General features: G+C 55.0%; 1 protein-coding gene across 1 annotated transcript in view; it reads left to right on the top strand.

Annotated features, from left to right (window-relative positions):
- Nucleotides 1-6: 6 nt before the first annotated feature.
- The window catches only part of Gga1 (golgi associated, gamma adaptin ear containing, ARF binding protein 1), an 18842-nt gene continuing 13088 nt past the window's right edge, over nt 7-5760 (top strand). Inside the window, exons 1-3 of the mRNA XM_010613307.1 lie at nt 7-214; nt 3495-3579; nt 4737-4812. The gene's annotated coding sequence lies outside the window, so the exon portion shown is untranslated. The remainder of the gene's footprint in view (nt 215-3494; nt 3580-4736; nt 4813-5760) is intronic.

Raw genomic sequence — 5760 nt, 5'->3', positions numbered from 1 at the left:
TACGCGGCGCCCCCTCCTCACGCCCCGCCCCCGGCCCAGGAGGGGAGGTGCCCCAAATCCACCCCTTGGACCCGGACGGGGAGAAGACCCAGCCAGTTGTGCGAGCTTCACCTGGAACCTCCGCGACTCGGAGAGCAGCCCCAGTTCCCTCAGGCCCAGGCTGCCTCTTCGAAGTGCGGCCTCCCAAGTCTCCCTTGGCGCCAGGAGGGAGCAAGTGAGCTGTCCCAGGACTGCATCTCCTACGGGGACGGGGACGGGGCCGGGGACGGACCCTTCTTGAGCCCCAAATCTTTCCCTCTTGGCCCTGCGCTGTGTGGTTCCCACCTGTCCGATCCTTGAGCCTGCAACTGTTCTCAGATGTGCTCCTTCCCTGTCCAGGAAGGGGAGGACTCCCTGCCCCATCTGATCCCCCAGCTGCCCCCAAGCACTGGCCACACCGTGACAAACCCCCAGACCCTACAGGCTTAGGAGAGTCCCGTCTCAGACTACATAAGTAAGTCCAGTTCACTGTCACTACCCCCAGCCCAGCCCTTCTTTCCTGCACCTCTATCCAGGATTCCTTTCGCAGCTCCTGCTTGGAGGCTTCTGCACCTCTTCCTGTGTCTCCTCAGAGGCCGCTTCTTACCAGACAAGCTTCCACCGCAGCTCCCTGTCCCAGGGGATCCTCGGTCCTCACATCCCTGGACTCTGCCCCTGAAAGCAGTGGTTTGCTTTTCCCGCTCTAGTGACAGCTCTTTCCCAAGGCTTTTCCTCCTGTTGGAACCTTGTCTGTGTCAGGTCATCAGCTAGGCCTCTAATCTGTCTAGGGCCTGGGCACTCCAGGAGCTACATAGTATGGCTTGGGCTCAAGGCCAATCTTGAGCAGAGTTGACCCCTGAAGTTGGCCTCAGAATCACACATTCCCTGGGGATGTTTCAGAGGGATCCGGCCCATGGGGTGGGGGAGGGGATGGAAAGGAGGCACTCAGCGGCCTCTGACTGTTCAGAATGCCACAAGTGCCCAGGTCTCATCAGCAACTTGGGGCGATAGGCAGGGCCTTAGCTGACTGATCTCAGATAAGCTGTAGGATGTCAGCTCTACGGGATGCAAAACAGCGTCCAGTAAGGGCTGGGGGTGTCGCTCAGCGGTGGAGCACTTGCCTGGCCTGCATGTGGCCCTGAGTTCCATCACCAACACCGGAAAACAGTTCAAGGTTTAGATACTAGGGATTTTCTGAAAGACCAGAAGCCAGAAACAGGCAGGAGTTAGAGATACTTAACCCTAACAGGTTAATGCTCAGGTGGTTTTTTTCTGTTTTTCTTCGTTGCGTTATAGAAAATGTGAACTTTTTTCTAGTGGAGTTTTGAAAGTAAAGAGGAGCTTCTGGTGGGGTAAATGATGACATCGTCACCACTGTGGAGTGACAGGGTGGAGTCACATGCTCTTGTGAAATAGCTCTGTCTCTCCCCTGGTGCTGTCCCCTGCTGCCTTCAAGGGTGCTCTACTAGGTCAAGTTGAGAGGACCGGGGACCCAGGGGTTGGGAGGCAGGTCAGCTCCCCTCGGACTCAGAGGCCCTCAATGGAAGCCAGTTGCAGGGAAGCAAGCTGGTGTCTCGTGAGGACAGTGCTTCCTGTCGCCAGTTTCTGACTCAAGAGCTGGCTCCAGACTCAGCTTCCCCACCCTCACTCAGGGCCACATGTCTTTCACACTTGAAGGGACTTCCTGTTTTAGGGTCCCCACAACTTCATATTGACCAGGCAGTGTCCCTTTCATTGTCTGATTCCAGGCTGTCGTGCCCAGCCTTTGGCCCATGTTGGGGAGACTGGGAAGCAGAGAAGATAGATACCTTCTCCTGCCCAGAGTGAGGGCATTGCTGAGATCCCCAGAGGTCAGCAGAACTGACCTTCTGCTCAGTCTTTCTGTTCCTCAGAGGGACTGGAGGGTCCGACAGGACTCTCAGAGTCGATATTTGTACCCAGAGAGGAAACACTTCATTCTGATCCCTGTCCAGCCACGCCTCCTGGAGGGCCCATCTGGGAAGCAGCCAAAACTTTGGTGGGTGTTCCTCTGTTCACCTCACAGCATTGTAGTGTTCTGTGTTTATTTGTTAACCTGAGTGTTCATTGTTTCTCTTCTGGGCCTGAGCTTTAGGAGGGTTTTGTCTTGTTGGCTGCTGTAGCTCCAGCACCTAGAATGTTTATTGAATACATGTGAGTGGAGTGAATGGTTGCCAGACATAGGGATCCCGGCCTCAGGCACCCTGGTCACAGCACAGGGCCCTAATAACTGGGCAGGTGTCCCATACTGGTCTCCAGCCTCCTCCTACCCATCCTCTTGGGCTATGTTCCCATCACACCCCAGCTCAGTGCTTGACCTGGCAGAACTGGCTGGAGATAGGGAAGCCAGGAGAAGGCTATGGGGAAGCGAGGGCCCTGCTGTGGCTCTCCCAAGGCCTGAATGAGCCTGAAGAGTTTTGACACCTGAAGCTCGTCCGTATTCCACCCCAATTTTATAAGTACAGAAGTTATGTGACCTAGTAGATTGCTGTCTAACCGATGTTGGAGGTAACCCGGTCTTCTTTGTTTGTTTGTTTGGGGTTTTTTGGGTTTTGTTTTGTGTTTTTGAACCAGGGATCAAACTCAGGTCCTTGCACTTGCAAGGCAGGCAGCAGCACCACTGAGCTACATCCCCGGCATAGTTTTGTTTGTCATCCTTTCCTGTAGATGTGTCTGCCTTGTCCTGGCCACTACCCATTCCTGAATCAGCTATCCTCAAACCCAACCCCTCCTGGTGCAGCTGATCCTTCATTCACTGATTCATCCAAGGAGGGGAGGCAGGTGTGTGCCCAAGTGGCTAGGCCACCATGAGGGACAGCTTGGGGGACACAGAGAACTGACCCAGTTTTGCCCCCTTGGGCAGGAGCGGAGGGCTAGAGGACTGCCTGGAGGAGGTGACCGAAGCCTCTCCTGGGAAGCTGAGCTTTCTGACCCCAGCGTGGGGGTAAAATCCACACTTCCTCCAAAGCCCTTCATGGTCTGCCTGGAGTGCGGGGATCCACGTGTCTCCTTGGCAGCCTGAGCTGATCAAAGCCAGCCCTCCCTGCCTGGGTAGCTCTATTCAGTTTCTGCTTCATTTCCACCTCCCTGGCTCCAGGCTAACCTAGGTCCCCCCTTTCTTCCCTGTGTCACACTTTATTAAGCACCTAGCTGTCTTGGGCCCCCTGCCTTTTTTTCCCTGACCTCTGGACCTCTGAGCACAAATTCTATGAGGATGATGGGGCTGTAGTTTTCATGAGCAGAATCAGAAGGTGAAGTTGGCATGGTGGGGTACCACCTGCAGGGGAGGCAGTGGGCTGGAAACTGTGACCTGGGCACAGACTCTAAAAGTGAGGTTCACTGGTGGGCAGCTGCAGGGAAGCCAGCAGTCACATGATCATCTGTCTCTTTCCCCCACGGAACATCTGCACTCAGAGCGGGGGCTGCCTGGGCCACACTGACTCCCTCTCCTCCTACAGACAGAGCCACGAACCCCCTGAACAAGGAGCTGAACTGGACCAGCATCAACGGCTTCTGCGAACAGCTCAACGAGGACTTTGAGGGGTAGGTGGCCCCCCACACTTGCTGCCATGCTCAACTGAACCCAGTGTACGTGGTCCAGACAAAGAGCTGTCTAGATCGAGACCAGCTTCCCTGCTAATGTACTCATAGCTGGCCATGAGAGCAGGCCCTTTGTGTGAGGGCTGCTTATGTGTCATCCTCGGAGGGGGCTTTGGGGAGCCAAGACTGGAGGACTTAGCAGTTTGCCCCAAGATCTCACAGCAGGCATTGGCAGTCCTGAGCATGTCGAGCCCAGGCCAGGCTACCCACCAGCCAGTGGTTTATGGAGAGCCTGCCAGAGGGAGGGCTGCACACTCACCTGCTGGCCCACTGCTTAGGGAAGGGCTCACCCAGAGTGCACTCTGAGCCACCCCACACTTGACCCTGAGGCCTGGGTGTGCACACTCTCACCCAGCTCCCAGGAGGTGCTGGAGCCTGGGAACCACAGCTCCATGTATCTCACCTCCATCCCCCATCACGGGTGCAGGTGACCCATGCATGACACATGTGCTGGGGAGTCAGGCACATCCCCTCTCAGCTGAGTAACTTGGGGTGAGTAACTGCTGGCTCTGAGCCTGGTTTCTCCAGCAGTGTGCAGTGGGGATGATGGCGCTCTTCATGGAAGTTCCGAAGGTTTCCTCTTCTTGTGCAGGTCGGGCAGGAAAGGGCATGTGAAGCACCTCGCACGCCATCAGCGCTATTACTCCCCGACAGTGCTAGTCGTCACTGCCACTGGTGATAGGGCTTTTAGCATCCGGTAGGCACCGTCACCACCTCCATCATGGAGTGGTTAATTTCCCCAAGCAGAACGGCTCTTGTTGCCACGAGTTCCCAGAGAGCTGTGTCTGCCCAGCTGTCATGGCAAATTGCTCCTACACTGGGTCCCTGAAGGCTGTGGTCGCATGCTCTGCTTGTCCCTATAGCAAACCAGAGACAGAACATGTGGTTCTTAAAGCCAGCAGAAGGGCTGCATTCACACCTCTTAGTGGCTCTGCCTGGCTGTCCTGCCACCATCCCATTCTGATCCACAGAGCAAGCTGGGCCTTTCCCTGTGCCCTGCAGAAACTGTAGAGGGCTGAAGTCCCTGCAGGCTAATACAGTGGCCTTCTTGTAGAGGGCCTGGGCTCCACTGCAATCTTGGCTTTGTTCTTTTCACGCAGGCCTCCACTTGCTACCCGGCTGCTGGCCCACAAGATCCAATCCCCACAGGAGTGGGAGGCAATCCAGGCCCTGACGGTGAGAAGGGGAGAAAGGGTGTCTCTCCCCTGCCCCCTGACCAGGTGATGGTGCCAGGAGAGGCCAAGACTGAGGTCCTTGGAGTTCCATAAAGCTCTGTTTAGAGCCCAAGGGAGTTGTGACCAGGTGGCCCAGGATGGAGGTCTGGTTCAGCCTCAGGTTCCCACAGCAGCATCCTGCCCCAGAGGTTGTACATGTGGGCCTGTTGTTAGGGAGATACCCAGAGGTCCAGTGATCCAGGGTGCCCCACTTCAACTGCACAGCCAGATGCCTGTCTGAGAGGTATGTTAAATACCGAATCAAGCCAGGCGTGGTGGTACACACCTGTAATCTCATCTACTCCAGATGCTGAAACAGGAGCATCTTAAGTTCAAGGCCAGCCGAGATAATTTATTGGGACCCTATGTGAAAATCTGAGAATGAGAAGTTCTGGGGGTACCGCTCAGCACTTCCTCGGTTCAATCCCTAATTCAGGGTCCCTCCCAGACCTACTGAATGAAGACTTCAGTATGTGCATCCAAGAATCTGCATCTGCAGAGCTCCCCAAGTTCACTGCAGGAGCACCCAGGATGGCACTGTCCCTCCTGCAGAGGTGTTGGGGAGACACCCACACTCAGGCCTGAGGTGTCACAGCTGTGCCAGTAGCAGATGAGGATGGCAGGCTATTCATGCTGGGGCCATAGACCAACCCCTCAGAGCAAAGCTGCTCCTAGGCAGGGAGAAGAAAGTTTTTCTTTTTAATAATTGCATGTTTTATTTAGTATGTTTTATTTCTCAAGTGTACAGGAGTCCTGTGGTTTCACAAATAGTTTGGGAAAAGGCCAAAGTAGATGGTACCAAATTAATTTAAAGAAGAAAAGTGGGCTGGAGATGTAGCTCATTGGTAGAGTATTTACCTAATGTGTGCAAGGTGCTGGGTTCAATCCCCAGCACTGCAATAAATAAACT

This window comes from Fukomys damarensis, unplaced genomic scaffold (assembly GCF_012274545.1).
Source record: "Fukomys damarensis isolate Sample0158 unplaced genomic scaffold, DMR_v1.0_HiC HiC_scaffold_19, whole genome shotgun sequence".
NCBI classification, from domain to species: domain Eukaryota; kingdom Metazoa; phylum Chordata; class Mammalia; order Rodentia; family Bathyergidae; genus Fukomys; species Fukomys damarensis.
Note: the sequence above shows the minus strand (reverse complement) of the source record. Positions and strands in the feature narration are given on the sequence as shown.